The 22,043-nt window shown below is 39.9% G+C and overlaps 1 non-coding gene across 1 annotated transcript; it reads left to right on the top strand.

The window, feature by feature from the left end:
• Positions 1 to 1,434: 1,434 nt before the first annotated feature.
• On the top strand, positions 1,435 to 1,538 carry LOC111902612 (small nucleolar RNA R71). Its single transcript, XR_002853878.1, has one exon. It is a non-coding gene; the product is annotated as a small nucleolar RNA R71 (small nucleolar RNA).
• The last annotated feature ends 20,505 nt before the right edge of the window (positions 1,539 to 22,043 follow it).

The following is a 22,043-nucleotide window of genomic DNA, read 5'->3' as shown; positions in this document are numbered from 1 at the left end:
CCTTTACTTGATCTATTTATTGACTGTAATCTAGAAATAATAAACTTCTCAAAATAGGATGTTATAGAAGACAAAAAGGTGATTTTCGCAACTATAAAGTGTGCAGGGGAAATTGTGACACTTTCTTCAAATTGTTTCTAACACTCGTGTTCTAGATCAGTTAAGATTACTTTTATCAGGGATTGAAGATGAAGTTTTGGAGGAAACCATGTTCCACGATGTGGTGCAAGGATGCCTACAACATGACACTGATTAGATGGATCGTGTGTCTTAGTGGACCACCACAACATGGCAATTGTTTTGGCCCAAGCCCATGATTCTTTTATGGTTTACTTCGTGTTTAAACCACTCTAGGACACTTATAGGGTTCATTACCAGCGTCTAACACCCTTATACCTCATAAAACCCTAGTTCTCATTCCTTTGATGATTTGTGGCCTTTTGGAGCATTAGTGGCTTGGAGAAGAAGATAAGAATATGCTCCATTGGTGGAACTTGAAAGGATTAACATCATCAACATCTCGCACAGTTTCTTGACCTTTATAAGTTTCAAAGGCTCAACCATTATGGCTTAAAGTGGTTAGATCTAGGTTGTTGTCCCATGTTCTACATGCTTGAGCAAGTTTGGAAGGAAGGAACTCATAAAGTTGGCAACTTTATGACTCTCCTTAGTCCCAAGAGCAACATATGTTGTAGATTTAAACTTTGGTTGGAGTTATTATCATTGCATGAGTTTTTGGTCATTTTTAGCTTATCATGAACTAAAATGGATTCTAGACATGTTTTAGATATGCATGTCCATTAATCTTCCACCCTTATGATAGATATGGTGTTATAAACCCTTCTGGAGTAGTTGGGTTAAGGACTTTTTTCAGGTTAAGGGCTTAATGGTTAAGATATTGTGGTATTTGGCTTTATTTAGACCTAGGGTTAGAGATCTTGATCTCTTTGGTAAAAACCCCGACCACTCTGCCTGAATTTCTCCTCCTTCTGTTTCTTGTACTCATCATAAGGCAGCCACTCCTTCTTTGGCTTCCTCCAATCATCATCATACTTGTCCCCACTTGAGTATCAAACTTGAGCCTTCTTGTTCCCATAATCATCCAAATGGCAATCTTTAGTCAAATGTGGCCCACTGCATTTCTCACATCCAACTCTTATTGCATGAATTAATTGGTCCATTTGGGTCAATCTTCGGTCCATAGTATTGAGCATTTCCATCATAACAGCCATCTCTTCAGAATGTGCACCCCCATTACCTTTTGCTCCATCTTGTCTTGGGTTGTAGTACTCACGAGAGTGTCTTGAGAATTCTTCAACTAAATCCTTGACCTCCCTTGGATTTTTCTTTGTCAATGGCCCTTGAGAATCAAGAAGTTGTCTTGTCATTACATTGACCCCATCATAGAAAATCAATATCTCTTGTTAAACATTTAGATCATGTTGAGGACAATTCCTTAACATCCCCTTGTGCTTCCAAGCTTCGTATAGTGACTCCCCCGGTTGTTGCTCAAAGCTGGCTATTGCCTTCTTGAGTTTAGCTATCTTGGAAGGTGGGAAAAACTGAACTTGAAATTGCTCACGTATTTGAGCCCAAGTAGTGATTGTACCAGGAGTAAGTGTTTTCAACCAGTCTTTTGCAGATCCCTTGAAAGTGACTGGTAGCATCCTTAGTAAGATGGTATCTCTATTGACATTCGGGACATTGAAATAGTCAGCAATGTCATTGACTTCATCTAGATGCTTAAATGCATCCTCATGATCCTTCCCATAAAATGGGATATCTTTTAGTGTAGTGAGGATATGTCCCTTCAGCTCGAATGTGGCAGTGGCAGGTATCGCTAGTTATACTAAACCTGGACCAACATCTTCTCGAATTCGCTTCTTGTAAGCTCCCACTGACATTTCTTCAATCTTTCCATCTCATTTCTTGGCTCATTCTCGGGTTCACTCGTATAAAGTCCAAACTCGGTCTCGGAGTCATACTCGGATACAGTTGGGAAAGGTAATTGATATAAGTTTTCAACCTTGCTCTTGTCTTTGAAGATGAACTCGACTCTTCTGTTTTTTTCCCCGACTTCCTTGAGAACACTGGCTTGAATTCTTGTAAAGGTGTCTTCTTTGGTGTTTGATCATCTTTCACATTCTTATCCTTCTATTTGTGAAGGGCTGACTCTGGATCTTCAAGTGGTGGCACCAAAGGTGTGTTGGAACCTCTGGTCATGAACTCCTGCAAAATGAACAAAATAAAAACGTAAAACTGAACAAAAACTAATTAAAAACTTCCTACTGACTGGCCACCACGACGTGGTAAAGGCTACCACCTCGTGTTGTCGTAGAAAAGCAAACGGAAAAGAAAAACAAAAAAACGAGAAAATACTGAACTCACGACGTGAGCTTAAGGCTCATGTCATGAGTCTAGTATTACTAAAAAAACTAAGCCGTAAAAAGTAACTTTTTGCAGGTTTTACCCCACAAATAGGATCGATTTATCTAGAGCAAATAAATAAACTATCAAATAAGCGGTTCCCCGACAATGGCGCCAAAAACTTTGTGCGTGCAAATAGCTACACCTAATTTTAATATTTATAACCTAACTACCTTAACTAACTAATTGCACCTGGGCAGTGTACCTAGTCAAAATTATAGAATAGTCAGGTAAGTTGGGTGGCGATCTTAGGGAACGGTATTGATTAGTTAACCTATCTACTATTAAAGAAACCTAAATTATCAACAAAGTTGGGGTTTTTATCTGATTTTACAAGACTAGATGAAGTTAAGTCACGAAATTCAATCAATTACTAAAAACACTCTTGTTTAGTTCGAATCCACTTCTTCTTTATGGTTAGCTAACAATTATGGAATATCAAGTTGGTTATTATTGTATTAGTAATTTAAGTCTAAATTTACCAATATTAAACTAATTCATGTAAAACTATGTATGGTCACACACAATCAAACACATAATAAGTTGTGGATTAGGAATTTGCTATGCAAGATTAGGCAAACACAATTATGGTCATAATTTATGTTCTCTAGCACAGCGAAATTTATTTACTTCAATTGCTATCTAAGATTTTGGTCGATCCTAGTTCTAGCAATTTAATGTTCACTAAATCACTAGGTTTCAAGTTCATGTAATTTAATAATCACTAAGCTACACAGAACATGAATTCAAGCAACTAAAGCAAATAATATTAACATGCTAGGTAGTAACAAATCAAACACAAGCAAATTACCAACTAGATAGTCCATTATCAATAAGCTAATCCATAAGTCAGAAGCTTCATCTAGCTAAACAAGAGTAGATAGATTCAGTTGCTCATAGCCACAAATAAACTAGCACAAATCATAACAGAAGTCATAATTAATGTACCAAACAAATAAACTATTGATGTACTTTTCTCTCCTTAGGTGATAAAAACCTTTTCCATAACTTCTTATCCTCTCAAAATCGTCTCTGGGTCTGCCTTCTATCAGCCAAAAGTCCCCCAAATCGTAATGGCCAAGAGTATTTATATTTTCTGATTTTTCCAGCCTCACGTCGTGACAAATAATGTCTCACATCGTGAGTACGCATCTATCCGTGTTATAGAAGGAATATTCCACCCGAATGCATATCTTCTAGATTACTCCACTCACGTCGTAAGCCATCAACTCTCACTTCGTGAGTGCGAATTGTTGTTGGATTCATATCTTTCTTCTTTCAAGCCTTCATAGTTTCATGCTTTGTCCATTTTGGTCCCTTTCTTCAAAAATGCTTCACTTTGGCTGCAAACAACAATTTATCCCTATAAGAACCATAATTCTATGCAAATAACCAAAATATTAATAAAAATGTAAATAAATATTGCCTAAAAATATGTATAAATATGGCATTAACAATAAGCCATGCATATAAAAACCTGTAAGGATGTCGTGGGCTCCCCCCAGGGTCTTACACCATTGTACCATGGGCTACCCCGCATGGTCTTAACCTGAGAATGCCATAGGCTACCCCACATGGTCTTATATCTAATTGCCACGAGCTCCCCCGGGGTTAGGTTATGAGATAAGGAGTTTAAATAGGGTCCAAGACCCTAAAATAGGGTACTGATCTGACTAGAGTACGTCCAACGTACATATGGTACACCCAGTGTACTCCTGGGAACCTTCACGACCATCCTGGTCGGTACGCGCAGTGTACTACCCTCTTTACTAGTATGCCCCGCGTACTCCGCTAAGCCTGAAAACCATGAAACTTCCGCAGGCCATAACTTCTTCGTTACAAGCCCGATTCCGACGATCCTTATATCCACGGAAAGGTGACGAGAAGCTCTACACATCTATTATTTCATATATTCATTTAGCCCTTCCGAACAAAAATCCATTTCCCACAAACCCTGAACTAACACTTTACCAAAATACCTTAAGCTCCAAAACACAAACCGAACACCCGAATCACTTCTAATACATCACCCGCACCCAAATGGGCCTAGATCTTACCTTCTCTAGAGCCATACTCCTTATGATGACCAACCTTCGGCCCACAGCCTCATACTAGAAGTCAATTCAAAACAGAGCGTTACAACTCTCCCTCACTTAAATTAGATTTCGTCCTCAAAATCATGCATTACTATCTCCGTCATACCAGACAACCTGAGCAACACCGCCACAAACCTAAGAATACCATAACCTTCCCAAGGAAATTGAAACCAACCCTCGTAGGCTTCTAGAACCCAAAGATGAACGAATTCCTTGCAACCTGATCACATCTACTTCATCTGAACTCTGAAGTCTCAAGATGGTCTGTCTCCCTGACAGACTGCCCTCAACGAATCTTCATCGAACTGATTGCCCAAGAAACCAATCTAGATAGAATACTTCCCACTCGAAATACCTTGATGCTTCCTAAAGAACAATATAACCGACCAACCGCGACTACCGAATAACAAGCAATTCCACATACAGACCCCAAATCACTGAAGTCGCTCCTACTTCTCTTGCTGCCACATGGATGTTTTCCTGGAGAACACCCGGGGACCTCCCTGGTCCCAACCTATCTGCCAACTGTCTGGAACACCCCACACATACCCAATTGTTGAGCCAATAAAAACACACTCAACAGTCCCCTACGACCTCTGACAGACTACCTCGTCCAACCATAATTGCCCTATCTCCTTCAACCCATTTATCCATCCAATCGAGATAGACTGACAACTCGTCACCACTGAACCCAACACAAAAAGGTGAATACTACCAGAATAGCTGTAGACTTACATCATACCTGGCCTCCGTCGACCCACTGTTTCCTGATTTCGACATGTTGTGGCTCTATTACGGATAGGGCCACCCGAGACACATCACAATGGCTTAAACTACCATCAAACCAATCCTTTCACCACCCTGGAATTCTTCTGTCGATGCCCTTGGCATATAGATTCCCCACATCCCAACTTACTCAAACAAAATCCTACACGAATTCCGATTCGGGTTCCTATCCAAATCCAAATTGTTACTCCGGTCCTATCCAAATATCCTCGAATCGGAATTTGCATAATGTACCATGACTTCCTGTCATCCTTTACTCGACCGATTAATAAATACCCTTAGCCGATTCCCTGAGACTTCCAGTCTCGCACCCGGTCCAACCACCAGGTTCTTATGAGATCTGATAACAGGGCTACCCAGCCGTAGCCCTACAGAAACATGCACTACTCGACCACAAAATCCTACATCACAAGGTCCAACCCTTAGCTCAACAGTCTCTACCAGTTCCATCTTAAATTCTCATAACCATCCGGGCTCGCCCCCGAATAATTGATCGGTCAATCACCTCTAGTCCTGATCCTAACTAAGTTGTGGCTCCCCCACAACCCTACGAACTAGCTTGCCCTAGTCCAAATCACTTGGAAGAATCCGTGAATGCTACGGAACCCCCGAAGTCTTACAACACTCTCTACTGCTAGTGAATGCTACGGCTCCCCCGCAGTCTTACAACACTTCCCACACTATCTGACCAATAGTGAATGCTACGGCTCCCCCGTAGTCTTACAACACTTTCCACACTACCCGACTGCTAGTGAATGCTACGGCTCCCCCGTAGTCTTACAACACTTTCACCCTCACATTACACTGACCATAGCCCTATCGTTTATCTATCAATCCAAACACACCTCAACATTGAGCGCCCATGTGGTCTATCCTCCCAACTGAACTCAAAAACTGACTGTAACTCTACCTGGTTCTCTCCCTCAAATCCTGGTATATAAAATCAGACGACACGATCCAAATGTTTAGGAGTTTCCCGAACTCCCATCCACGATATCCTATATTCAGTCAGCCCCTAAGGCCGACTTTCCTCCCCCAAAGGGGAATATGAGACACATCCTCGTCTTACACTCGCTTCTATCCTGGATATCTGAATAACTCTCCCGCACTTAGATTCAACTAAGTCCACTCAACATATGAGAATTTAAGGATTCCCAAACCCTCTCTCGTTCCAATGATCAATCTGCTGACGGCCGGTGCTTAACAAAGCTTTAACACCATGAATAACCCTTCCAAAACAACACGATTCCCGAAAACTAGCTAACACTTCTTGAATCCCAACAATGCAATTGACTCTAGCTATTCAAACTGATATCGCACTAAGATCTCAGAGTCCAAAAGGCAGATGCTTCCCACAACACTTCGGCAACCACATCTCTCTTCCTTTGATAACCCTCCAAACATAATTGCTAAGGTTACTGGAATCTAGTCATAATTCCCTCGTTCGATCCCTTGAACCAACCCTGAAAATGACTGGAGCAGCTGCGCCTACTACTTCTCCCTGATCGTCAGACAGTCAACCTCCTTATCGTCCACACAACGAAAAAGTAACAGGCTTGATCTCTATTCCCTATGGCCAATCCATGATGACGTGGCCAAACCTACTACACCTGTAGCAACCTGGATCACTAGATGGATTCCGATAACGAATCAGAGCAATCACGGTACACACGGAATTCGCTTCGCAAGATACATCCGCCCAAAGATCTCTCAAAGATTCCTTGACATGCCAAATGGCATTTGACAACCCTTGCTAACCCAGAAAATAGCAGAAAATCAACCTGAGATCCAACTCATCACAATTCCTCAAGCGTTACAAATACCCGGTATCCACCAGAAATGGTTGAAGATATCATATCCATGGACATCTGAAGGGTTCCTGACCACCTCCTCCTGTGGTACCCCGACCACCCTGAGAACATAATGTAGCACCTCCTTCCGATCACAATGACAGCCCAAACCCTTGGAACGAAACTTCATTGCGCAGTTTCTGCAAGTGTTGCACTGGATCCGACCCTGTTGGCCTCTCAAATGTTGATCCAAGCTATTGGGTCTCCGCCCGAGACCCTCCAATAAATTCACCTAACCTGAACCTCTCTCATGAGATACTCCTAATCAATCTTCCGTCCTCGACTCTTAGATCCGTGTCATTTAGGATCTCGCACCCTGCCACACTCACCAGCTCAATCGACACGCCTATACTGCAATAGCTGGAACAATCTCTACTCTAAACCGGGCTACAACTATCCCTGAGACTTGGTCTCCAAACCTGAATGTGAAATAGATCGCACAATTAACCCTTTCGCCTGATACAAAGGATCCGAGGCGAACTCAAAATCATGGCAGTCCTTCCACTGCTGGCTCACCACCGGTGCTAGGACCAAACCATGTCCCATCCCTGCGTGCTCATCCTCATTCTGCAAAGCAACTATTCCCACGATCAAGGCATAACCAAGAATTTATTCTCCTTCCCATAAGCTTCTCAGATTCTCCAAGACTCTCACTGATTCGAGTATGGATCTTGTGCTTTCAGTAGTACGGGCCCAATACTACCTTCCACACCTATCCATACTTTCCTCAACAATCCTCCCGAATCCTCCAAGTCACTTACTCCACCAATACACTACATGCTTGCTAAACAGCAGGACGATCTCTACCGTAGCACCTCCTAGGATCCCCCTAGGTTCCCAACTCCACTGAATCGCCCCACTAAGCTCACTAGAGCATATCATAGGCTTTCTAGGTTCCCAACCTTGCTCTGCCATCAGCTACAAAGGACTCCTCATGATGCCATCCATCCACCTCCTGGATATCGTCATATCCACTTAGTAGCTGAATCCCATCACCCAAGAGTTCCACAAAGCACAAAGTAATCAACATTCGTGCAGGAGCACTCTGATCCAAAGAAATATCATAGAACATTCCGCCCACCTATTGCGACTCGTGCTATCCACATCCATCCATCCTCGCTGTCGGCTGCCTTATGCATGCAAATTATACACAGAACAAGATCTAATAGACTGTCGTATAATAGACTCTACCCTAAGTCCACAGAAAATAAGGTCAAATCATCTATTCTAAGGCTATAAGATCCTAACCATATATAATTTTCGAAACATACACATTGCAGTTACAAATAACAATTATCATTCTCATTCCAGCATGACATCCAATATCCTCATGGCTACACGCACCACACATCAGGCCAACCTATCGCTGACTACTCAACACTATCATTCAAGTCTACCAGCTCATACAACATATACAGGCATCTCCCCTTGCCCTAACTAGCATGCGATTCGCAGATTCATAATGTAACATCCCGAAATTCATGTGCATCTCTTAAACCCTTCTTCTTTTCCAAGTTGTCAAGTTTAGCCCTTAAAAGAAAGTTATGGCAAATGAGTACGTTGGTCGTACTAAAGAGTACGTTGCGCGTAATCATGCGCTTACGTTGGACGCAGACTCGCCTAGGTACATTGGGCGTACCCAGGGTAAAGCTGGGCGTAGCGGGCCCAGATGTAAACCCTAGTTGTGGCTTGTGGACTATAAAAGGAATGAGATTGTCTTGTCCCCAGCCACCATTACTCAGAGAAAAACCCTAGGAGAGCAATATTATCATTCTAAAGCTAGTGTGTGAGTGTTCTTGAGCTAGAAAGTGCCTTTGTGTGTTAATGAAGAAGAAGATGAGGTTCTTGTGGAGGCTAGAAGTCGGAGTTCAAGCTTGGATCTGAGTTCTACAAAGGGAGGAGCTTCACTTGGAGGTAAAAAGCTCAAAGCTTTCCTTGTTATTTTTGATTTGTGCTTCATGGACCAATTTTTAGGTTTTTTGGTCCCAAGGTGGAGACTTTATGAGCAAATGGTCTCCATAAGATTAGATCTGCCATATTTCAGAGTAATATGAGTTGTGGGTTCATAAAAATCCAATCTTAGACATGAATATTAAGTCATGCATGAGATAAAGGCTTTATGAGGAAAGAGGAAAGGTGTTAGAGTGATTAGTGGCCTTTACAGCCATGCATAGGCTTAAAGGTTTCGAATTTATAGATTAATTGGCCTTAGAAAAGTTAGATCTGGAGTTTGAGTTTATGTCTTAACCGTTTAAGACCAAAAATCCAAAAAGAGCTGAAACCGAGACTTGTGTTGGGCGTATCTCTCAGAACGCACAACGTAAGGGGTTGAGACCCTGATTCTGGATCCCCGGCATACTCCCCGCGTACAGAGATGGTTTGCGCCGCGTACTGCCCTCTGTTGACTTTCGTTGACTTTTAGGGTTTTGGTCAACATTTGGACTTTTGGGTAAAGGAGGGGTAAAATGGTCTTTTACCCTTCTAAGGGATTGTAGAAAGGGATTTAATCTAGCCTTTAAGAGCCATTATTTATTTAAGGATATTGTTTATGTGATTAGGCGGGGGCTAGATCAGTATATTCGTGTGTGAGATTATCCGAGTTACCCGAGGTGAGTCTTCTCACTATACTTTACCTAGAGTGGTAATTAGAGTTATGTGACAGAATATCTTGTATGCTTTTTGTATGATGTGATTTATATGTGATTTGTGTTATGTATGATTCATAGTTTACAGAGTTAGGACCAGAGGGTCCACAGAGTTAGGACCAGAGGGTCCATAGAGTTATGGGACTGGAGGTTCCCACTGAGACATACTGACCAGAGGGTCATACAAGGGTATAGCCTCGAGTGGCTAATATGTGTTGTATGTGGTATTTTGGGGAACTCACTAAGCATTTATGCTTACCGTGTTATGTGATATGTGTTTCAGGTACTAGCGAAGATCACAGGAAGGCGCCGGCATGATCTGTACACACTGATGAAGATTTATGTACTTGAGATTCTAGGGTTGTTAATGAGATAATATGTGATACAATGGATTTTTTTATGAATGAAATTATGTTTCAAAAACGAAAAATTGTTTGCAAATTTACACATAATCAAATCATAATAGATAACAAATGTGGGTATTCTGGGGAAACTTACTTGAGCTCGGTTGATGGCATGCACCACACCCTTTCTTGTCTTACAAAACCTTTTCCTTGAAACATTTTCTTTTGAAATGTTTGAAAGCTTTACAGACCCTCTGTTTGAGTCCATACACACCCGAAGGTATCCCCGAATCCCTCAAACTAAGGCTTTGATACCAACTTGAAACGACCCAAAAATCAAGGGTAAAAATTTCATTTTTAATATAGCTAAAACATTGATACCATTTATTCTAAACAATTCAAATCATAAATAAGTAAAACATTTATCAGAGTTCATCCCAAAATCATTCATTGCGGAAATCATAGGTGTGTGCACTATGATCAATCTGATCCCTTCCTTTCCAAAACGATGATACCTGAAACCATAAACAAAACATGTAAGCACGAAGCTTAGTGAGTTTCCCAGAGCGTACCATACACACAAACCACATATCACATATCTTGTTGCTATAAAAGCTACCTGTATCACATTTCCTGCTAGCTATAAAAGCTACATATAACACATAAGCCATGCATACAAAAACCTGTAAGGATGTTGTGGGCTCCCCCCAAGGTCTTACACCATTGTACCATGGGCTACCCACATGGTCTTAACCTGAGAATGCCATAGGCTACCCCACATGGTCTTATATCTAATTGCCACGGGCTCCCACGGGGTCTTCCATGCAAGTATCACAAAGACAACTAGCATAACACATATCACATAAACATATCATGTATCACAAAAATATCTACACATAACACAAATAAACCTGTAAGGATGTTGTGGGATCCGCCCAGGGTCTTACACCATTGTGCCATGGGCTACCCCACATGGTCTTACATCCAATGCCACGGGCTCCCCTTGGGGTCTTCCATGCAATAACACAAAATCACATAGCATATCATATCACAGAATGACTAACACATATACCATAATCACATAATGGGTCGGCCTTGGTGCCTTAGACCCATGGGTATGGTGAGAAGACACACCTCGAATGCAGAAGCTAATGGGTTTTAGCCATAAGAACATCCTATGTGCTCATGCAAACCCTAATGCTTGGATCTAGGTTTCTCTATTGTACATGCAATTCATCCAAGACTTTAAACCCTAGTTCTAGCATACAATTAATCATATTAACATGTGAAAGGGTTTTTAGATCTTAACTTGATTGTTATGTAGTAATAACAATCTCAAATCCTCCTTGTAATGACTTTAGAAAGCTTAGAGTCACAAGGGTCACTCCTCTAATGGCTTACAAACACCAAGAGCAAGAGGATGAAGAATAAGGAGAGTGGAGGCTGCCCAAAACGTGTGGAAACCCTAATCAACAAGTTCACCACGTTTTTGAGTCTCAAGGGTCCTTTAAATAGTGAGGCTATTAGGGTTATCTAACAAGGAAACCCTAATTTGGATGCTTAGGCCCTAAGCAACCCATGGACTCCTTCCTTAAAGGCCTAGGACGATTTCTAATGGGTTTCCCCATAGAATTCGTCCACACCTTTAATATGGAGTCCATTAGCTCAATATTCAACTATCACACAATTGACAATTCTAGTCCCTTAAGTTTGATTAATGTCTTTTAACCACAAACTTAATTCTTATTAATTCTTGACTAATATTAATTAAACAATATGATTTCTCCTTTAATATATTATTCTCATAATATATTAATAAATCATAATTAATCCTTTCTCTCCGTAATTCATCCTATCAAGTTGCTTTGGTGAAGGCAACCCAAAAGGACCATGCACCATCGGGTCAAGTGCATACCAAAATAGTTATGGACTTAGACACTAATCCAACAGTCTCCCACTTGGATAAGTCTAATAACTATTCTGCATATGACTTCAGATCCTGATCTGCAATCGTAATTTTCCAAAGCCGCTGTCAACTCTGATCTTATCAGATACGCGCATCCTTTAGATAAGGGATCACATATTCCTCCATTCTAGATATCGTATAGATATGAGACATGAACTTAATCATTCCCTCTATACTATTTCCCGACTTCCGATTTATGACGATTGACAACAGACTACAATTGAACCATCAATTTAGTCCCTGCTTGGCCAAGCACTTAGGTGCCATCACTAAATCATAGAGGGGCCCAAAGATATCGCTTTTATCCTACTTTGGATAAAAGGAACGGATAAACTTTGACTCAATTCTCGCTTGCACTCATTTACCGAATTACACACAACAATATGTTTTATAACACCAAGTTACTGGTGTGTTTACATATTATCAATCTGCAACCGACTCGCAAGATACAACTCACACATCTCGGTTTCAAGAATATAAGATGTTATCGTCTCACCAATCACTTGTGATATAATTCATGAAGTGATCCAAGTTTAATGCAATGCTCAAATCATATTCATAAGCACTCATGAACGTTGCAGCAAACAATTGCTTATGTCTAATACACTTTAGACAATCCACACACCAATTCACGACAGTCTTCATTCATACCTACTTCCAACATATTTACGAGTGTGGTCCGTTCGAATAATTTGACTGTTCTGAACCAATTAAATTATTCAGGAAGTCAAAACATGCAAAGTGAAACACAAGAATAATACTAATCCCATATGGCCCCAAACTTTTGAGTATAAATAAAACACCTTTTATCTATCACCATATTGATTACTCATTATTTGTTGTTTCGGGTAATCAACTTCTTACTTGAATTATTACTACACTTGTCTCATGCTCTTAGCATGCACACAATGTTTACCTACGGTTCTTACTTTGTGAAATAGATCAAATGAACACATTTCCAATCATACTCATTTCACAACTCCTAATCCTTTTCTCAAGTGAAAGAATATCAAATTCTTACCACTTATAGAATATACTATATTCTAACATTTTATGCAATGACCCTTTCATAATGTCATAGTACAAAAGTCACAATGACTATTGCCAATGAAATTACAAAGTCCTCTATCTGAGATTGTTACAATACAATTCCATAGACGTGATGTCTCTCACTCAAAGTACATTCCTTGAACATCCTTTTGCATAAAATTTTCTAATCTAGACATAGACTCTCAATATCCAACTCCTAATATGGAATTATTTTCATATTTTCCATATGACAACTCATTCTTAATAGAATCTTATATATTCATAATAATGTCGATATGGTCCATCCAATACTATACTTCCAACTACTCACAAGCGATCAATCCTCGGCGAACTTTGGATCGTCCTTTGATAGATGTTTAATTATCTCAGTCAAAACCGATTCTTATCCTTTTTCCTTCTAAATGCGCTAGACATTTGTAAAATTTTAGAATGGTCAAATATTATAGCATTTGTAATCGATCCTTTACGCGAAGCGTATGGGATACGATGCATAATGTCTTACATAAGGATACGATACTTTATCAATCTTTTGCCATAATATTTTATGTGTCACATTCTCACAATTCGAACTATGAAGAAGGATGCCATAATCATAGTCGAAATTTTGAGAACGCACTATGTATCCTTGACTAAATCTATTAACATTCCACAACCTAAGCCTTTAGATTTGAAATGAAGCATAATATTCTCTCCCTTAATTATAGCGAAACAACTGTTCAATCCTTACGACTTTGCAAAGTATAACTCTTGTTTTCTATAATTAATATTGCTAACTTGCAATACTTGCCTTAATAATCATACAAGCACAACATTTATGCTCCCACTATCATGATGATTATTATCATATAAGCATAACACTTATGCTCCCACTAGCTTTGACAATTATTATCATATAAGCATAACACTTATGCTCCCACTAGCTTTGACATGTATTCAGAAACCAGCTTAACTTCCAAAAAAACAATACCTATTGAATTTCTTAAGTTCATATTTCTAATACCTAATGCTTTGATAATCTTTTATCTAAGCTTCTCAAACTTATACACCTTTGCCTTAGATAGCTCATATGTGTGTCTAAACAATTCAGACTAATTGCCAAATCTCACAATTCGAATCATGGAAAGGGATACCGTAACTATAATCGAATTCAAGAATCCAATTTTCACAATTTCTATCTTCTTAAAATCTCTCTTAGTGAAAGCATTTCCTCACAGTCATTTTCATGAAGGAGGGAATCTTATGACACTTAGATTTGAATGGTGTATGTATTCCTATCCATGTGAATTTTTCAAAACCAAAGTTTGCGACAAATCCAAACTCATGTGGGCCGAAGTTTCTCAATCTTGATTTCTTGCTTTATGGTAACACGAGTGCCCACCATGTCTTCCAAGTAGTTAGGAAGCTCACCCTTTCTTATCAATGTACTTTTCATTGATCAAGGTCCTTGACTTTTATGCGTTCAAATGAGAACTCATATGCATAGTTAACTCGATTGGAACGACACATAAACAAGATAGTGTCAACACGATAGGTTGTGGACCTCAAGTTGTGTGCTAGTGATGATCGATAAGGTTTATTTTTGATTTGTTCTTGAACCCTTTCAAGACCATTAAGACTCCCACTGACTCCTTGACATATGAGATTCTCTTGTCAATAAACATTTCTTGACAAACAAATATTCAAGAGTTAGTGTAGCTTTTATCAAGACAAAACACTTCACAAAATTGGTCCTCGTTGGTCTTTGTCTAATCCAAGACATCACAACTTACCAATTTCAAATGTGCAAAAAATAAGAAAACCTTTTTCCAAATTCTACATTTGATGAATGTTATAAACCTTCTTAAGACTTGTCACTCAATGTCACAATCTTAACTCTAAGACTTGTTTTGGAATGAAGTATGATTGACTTCTTGATTTAACCATTTCTTTAATTCTTGATTCCTCTTCTCAGAAATACAATTATACTAACACTCACTTAGAGGATCAATTGAGATTGGTTCTTAATCATTAAGACCTATCATAAAACATAATAAAATGTACTCTCCCTTCTTCTTAGAATAGAGAAACTTTTATCTTTCTACCTACTTGATTCTTCTTATTCGTTCTGCTATTGATTTAAACTCTTTCAAATCAACTCGGAATTACACTTAATCTTATAGGTATAATCATATCCACTAAACCTTTAGTAAATCATGACGAATATCTTTGTCATTCTTGTGGTGGACTTGATCAACACACAACCTTGTGTACTTGATCTCCTAGTCCTTCACTTGACACTTTGTCAACGAATTACTCTAATTTCCAAATATGAAATTTCTCATTCATCGTGCAAACAAGTTGCATGATTCCAAGAAACTCTCCCTATTTGGTAAACTCTCGACATTTCCACAAATAACATTAAGAATCAAACTCTCCCTATTTGGTAAACTCTCGAAAACGACGGTGGGTTGAGCTACTCAGTAACTACGAATGCGAAATTTGTTATCATCCTGGCAAGGCCAATGTAGTAGCTGACGCCCAAAGTCGGAAAGAATATTCTGGTCGTAGAGTCAAATCATTGACTATGTGTATCCATTCACACTTGTCCACACAAATTAAGGCAGCTCAGCGTGACGCTTTGAAGCCTGAAAATGTGGCGGGTGAATCCCTAAGAGGGATGGATAAGAACTTGGAGGTTAAGGGTGGCAGAGCTTATTATTTCATGGACCGGATCTGGACCCCGAACCTAGGTGGTTTCAGAGACTTGGTCTTGAATGAGGCGCACAACACTTGTTATTCCGTCCACCCAGGTTCAGATAAGATGTATCTGGATCTTAAAAAGTTATATTGGTGGCCTAACATGAAAGCAGAGATTGCTACCTTCGTAAGTAAATGCCTTACTTGCGCCAAATCATTGACTATGTCTATCCATTCACACTTGTCCACACAAATTAAGGCAGCTCAGCGTGACGCTTTGAAGCATGAAAATGTGGCGGGTGAATCCCTAAGAGGAATGGATAAGAACTTGGAGGTTAAGGGTGGCGGAGCTTATTATTTCATGGACCGGATCTGGACCTCGAACCTAGGTGGTTTCAGAGACTTGGTCATGAATGAGGCGCACAACACTCGTTATTCCGTCCACCCAGGTTCAGATAAGATGTATATGGATCTTAAAAAGTTATACTGGTGGCCTAACATGAAAGCAGAGATTGCTACCTTCATAAGTAAATGCCTTACTTGCGCCAAGGTCAAGGTCGAATACCAGAAACCCTCAGGCCTCCTACAACAGCCGGAGATCCCGGAATGGAAGTGGGAGCAGGTCACTATGGATTTCATTACCAAGTTGCCCAAGACAACGGGTGGACTTGATACCATATGGGTCATCGTCGACAGATTGACCAAGTCTGCACACTTCCTGTCGATCAAAGAAACAGACAAGATGGAGAAACTTACAAGAACTTACATTAGGGAGATACTATGACTGTACGGTGTTCCCATATCCATTATCTCGGACAGAGATAGTAGGTTCACTTCTAGGTTCTGGCGGTCGCTACAGAATTCCCTAGGAACTAGGCTGGACATGAGTACAGCCTACCATCCGCAGACAGACGGACAAAGTGAGAGGACTATTCAAACCTTGGAAGATATGTTGCGAGCCTGTGTGATCGACTTTGGGAAAGCATGGGATACTCATTTACTCCTTGTCGAATTTTCCTACAACAACAGTTATCACACAAGCATAAAGGCTGCTCCCTTCGAGGCCCTCTATGGTCGCAAGTGCAGATCCCCTCTGTGCTGGGCTGAGGTGGGTGATACCCAGTTAGTTAAAGGACGAGTTCCTGAAAGCATTCTCACAGGTCTGGAGATCATACAGGAAACGACGGAGAAGATCGTTCAGATCCGTGAACGATTGAAAGCCTCCAAAGACCGACAGAAAAGCTACGTTGATAAACGTAGAAAACCGTTGGAATTCCAGGTGGGCAACCGTGTTCTATTGAAGGTCTCACCCTGGAAGGGCTTGATACGCTTTGGAAAGCGTGGAAAGCTAAATCTAAGGTACATTGGGCCGTTCGAGATTCTTGCCAGAATCGGCCCAGTAGCTTACAAACTCAAACTACCGAACGAACTTAGTAACGTACATTCTACCTTCCACGTATCGAACTTGAAAAAGTGTCTGTCCGACAAAACTCTTGTAATCCCACTCGACGAGATCGAGATCAACGAGAGCCTCAATTTCGTGGAAGAACCAGTAGAGATCATGGACCGAGAGGTCAAGCAAACGAAACAACGTCGTATCCCAATAGTGAAGGTTCGTTGGAACGCCAAGCGAGGACCCGAATTCACTTGGGAACGAGAGGATCAGATGAAACTGAAATACCCACATCTTTTTACTTAATTGCGTGTAATTACTTATTTGCTTAAATTCTAATTTCGAGACGAAATTCCTTCTAAGGAGGGGATGATGTGACAACCCGAAATTTCTAGCTTACATTCTTCTTTTATATCAAAGTTAGCTTCGTTTTGCTATTTTATAATGAAGTTTTGGGTCTAAAAGAGTGCTTAAAACTTAGTATAATTGAGATACGTGTCGGAGGATGGGTTAGTTTGGTTGTAGCATTGGAAAAACGAGCCAAACACACCAAAACTGGTGTGTGCGGCCATCCAGCCGCACACAGGCCAACTACACACACCTCCAACCGCACACACCCTCCTATATATACTATCCTTGGTCATTTTGATAATTTCTTACACTTCTACAAAGCTAGGACTCGAAAATCCTCTCAAGTATCATCCGGAAAGGTAACATCTTTCACCAAGAACACCAAGAACATCATGTTTTCTAGCAGCACACGCTTCTGGCAGCACACCTGGCCGCACACACGTGCTGGAAGCACACCTGGATGCACACATGGCCGCACACACACATATAGTGTGTATTTTGGCCGTACACTCTTTTGTATAGCCTTTTAACCCTTCGTACAATCATTTATGGTTGTAACACTTCAATATAAGTGTTTACTAGTCCCTAAAGTGGTCCCAATTCAATAGTTAGTTGTGCATAACACTAATTATATTCATATATGTATCAATATGTGCTAAATAGGATTCGCGTGTGTACTCAAGTCACCACTTGATACTTAGCAACAGATCCAACATCGTCATCAGAACCACTCACTACAGGTGAGTTCATACCCCTAAATTTACCTCTTAAATGTTTTTAAATGCTTTTATATGGGGGGAATACAAGTTGAACAATTATAGTTATTATATCAATCACATGTGATTAATGACTACCAAGCAAATGGTTTTCTTACTTTCCAAACTATTTATCAAACTGTTTTACCTCAAATAGTCTTACAAACTCCTTCAATGGTCAAATACTTTTACTTAAACTCTTTTAAACTTATATTTTGTGTATCTGTATAAATATAGTTATATAAGTAGGATTGAAAGGACTTAGGACTGCTAGTCTACCCTGCTTCATGTTCTTGTTTGATGTGGTCTTAGGGTATCAAGGTTAGTTGTCCGAAGGTCGTTTGAATCCTAGTTATATATTATGTATATGTATATAGATATAAAAGGTTATTTCTTTCATCCAATTCCATGACCTTGGGTAGCAAGGGCATACACACATGTTCATACTTTACTAGTAAGCTACCATGGGGGTGGTTTAGGAAGATACTATTACTAGAACAATGAAACATACAATGAGTCAGTTCATACATGAGTCAATACATACTATGATGAGAATCAAACATGAAACAGAGTGAGGAGAAACAAACAATAGGCACTATGACGAGAAACAAACATACAGGCTAGACAGAGAAAGAACGCACACTACAGCTAGCGCACATATACATTAACACAATTATGTGAGCCAATAAACAGGGCATGGCAGTACCTGCCATGACTGTTTTTGTATCAGAATCTCCTTCATTGGGGAGCGTATGAGTTTGTGTATAGATCTATACTGGATTGACTATCCTACACCTTGCTGCTCGCTACAGTGGGACTTGCAAGTCTACGGGTGCCAAACGTCATTTTTACGGCATCTTACATTGTCGTTTTACTATTGAGTCAGTAGCAAGATACAGACCGATCACATGTTACCTTAAAAATTACAATTTCTTAAGGTACTTAGTACAATAGTAGTTACTTAATACAATACTACAGTACGATAATATTTCCCCATTTTATTCACTTCGTGATCATGCGCACGATGCACGGTGATGTAAAAACTATATTTTTGGTTAATTATAGTCGGAGTTGGGAAAATACACACTCTTAAATGAGACACCCCCACAGATACTAGATGCCTTGGTAGAAGGCTGCTTTTAGTAGAAAACATAGGGTTTTCTAGGAGAGTTCAATCAAATACAAACAATACAAAACTTAACAGAACTTGTACATTACAAAACATCTCACAAATGATTTCATACAAACTCAGACACTAATATACTTATGATCTCACCAGCTTTAAAGCTGATACTCGCATTCAAAATAACTTGTATTCTTAGGTCACCAGTAGACAGGTACAGGTGCCGGATTTTGAGAAGAAGGAGCTTGTTCAAGACTCCTCTTTTATTTTGATGTATATAATTTTTGGTGTCTATATAACTTGATAGAACACACTTGTATGAAATTATACTATTAATGCAATGGATGATGTTGTTGCTTGTTTACTACTTTACATTGTTGTGATACTGTACATGACGTCATCCACCCCAGAACGTTTCCACCGTTCACCGGTTTTGGTGGTGTGACACGCTCGAACTCGTCGAGTTCCTCTATGGACTCGCCGAGTAGGAGCAACTCGCCGATTCCACATTGGAACTCGCCGAGTTCATCAGGCAGGGAGCTAAAAAACGATTTTTTGAAGCTTGAACAAATAACCAAGGCATCAATACAATAGAAACCAACCAAGGCTCTGATACCACTGATGGGTTTTAGCCATAAGAACATCCTATGTGCTCATGCAAACCCTAATGCTTGGATCTAGGTTTCTCTATTGTACATGCAATTCATCCAAGACTTTAAACCCTAGTTCTAGCATACAATTAATCATATTAACATGTGAAAGGGTTTTTAGATCTTACCTTGATTGTTATGTAGTAATAACAATCTCAAATCCTCCTTGTAATGACTTTAGAAAGCTTAGAGTCACAAGTGTCACTCCTTTAATGGCTTACACACACCAAGAGCAAGAGGATGAAGAATAAGGAGAGTGGAGGCTGCCCAAAACGTGTGGAAACCCTAATCAACAAGTTCACCACGTTTTTGAGTCTCAAGGGTCCTTTAAATAGTGAGGCTATTAGGGTTATCTAACAAGGAAACCCTAATTTGGATGCTTAGGCCCTAAGCAACCCATGGACTCCTTCCTTAAAGGCCTAGGACGATTTCTAATGGGTTTCCCCATAGAATTCGTCCACCCCTTTAATATGGAGTCCATTAGCTCAATATTCAACTATCACACAATTGACAGTTCTAGTCCCTTAAGTTTAATTAATGTCTTTTAACCACAAACTTAATTCTTATTAATTCTTGACTAATATTAATTAAACAATATGATTTCTCCTTTAATATATTATTCTCATAATATATTAATAAATCATAATTAATCCTTTCTCTCCATAATTCATCCTATCAAGTTGCTTTGGTGAAGGCAACCCAAAAGGACCATGCACCATCGGGTCAAGTGCATACCAAAATAGTTATGGACTTAGACACTAATCCAATAGAAGCTTCCTGAAGAAATCCTTAGTTGCTACCCCACCAACTACCCGAGCTGTCACTACCAATCAATATACCCAATTAGCAATTGGGTCCCATTCCATAATCCTTAATCCATGCATGGGGTAAAATGACCATTTTACCCTTAGCCCAATATGATCCAAAACTAAGGGCCCAAACCCAAAACAAAAGCCCAACATTATAATGTCCATAAAACCATCAATGACTCAACTTTCCAAATTGGGCCCAGACCTTTCCAATGGACCTTATACTAAATCCCAATATTCTCCTTAGTAAATAATATGGACCCCAAATGGCCTACGAAGGCCCACAACAACCTAGTCGAAGATTTGGCCCAAATTAAGGCCCACAAATGTGAAGTCCATTTCTATATTGCGCCACAAGGCCTAATAGGCACAACTATACAAATATTAGCCCAAGATACATTCAGATCCAACAAACCGCAAGTCTAGGCCAAAAACCATTAGGGCCCAAAGGTCTGAAGTTCACTAAGGCCCAAGTCCTCCTGAGAGCGTACGCCCAGCGTACCTCTTCTGTACGCTTAGCGTACTGAGCAAATGGACTGTACGTGCAGCATACTACAGAGTACGTCCAACGTACAAACAACTCATGCACAACATCCATTAAGTGCTTAATACTTTATCCAACAAGTCCAAATCACATATCTGAGCTATACTTAACATCTAAACCCATAAACTCACTGACTTGGAGACTTTGCGTGCCCCAAACAAACCCAAACTCCAAAAATGGCATTATACTTCATAAAAGTGACCCTAACTCAAGCATGGACCCATTAAGACCATCAAGATGGCAACTTTCTGCCTTAGGGACTCGAATAGCATCGAGGGTGGCAACCCCATGCCTAAAAATGGATTTGAAACCATAAAGCTCTATTCTTGGGAACAAAAGATCCAAAAACTAAACATAATAGATCTAAGCATTCAATTGTCAAGTTCAAAGCTTTATACTTCCAAAAGCTTGCAAAGTTGATGAAGGTTCTGGATCTAGAAGCTTGACTCCAACCATAGCTTGATCACCAGGTTCCTTTTTCTTCAAGGTCCAAACATAACAAGTCATAACCCAACTAGATCCACATGAGAGAGCCACCAAGATCCAAACTTTATACTTTCTGGAGTTAGATCAATATG

This window comes from Lactuca sativa, chromosome 2, assembly GCF_002870075.4.
Source record: "Lactuca sativa cultivar Salinas chromosome 2, Lsat_Salinas_v11, whole genome shotgun sequence".
Taxonomy (NCBI): Eukaryota; Viridiplantae; Streptophyta; class Magnoliopsida; order Asterales; family Asteraceae; genus Lactuca; species Lactuca sativa.
Note: the sequence above shows the minus strand (reverse complement) of the source record. Positions and strands in the feature narration are given on the sequence as shown.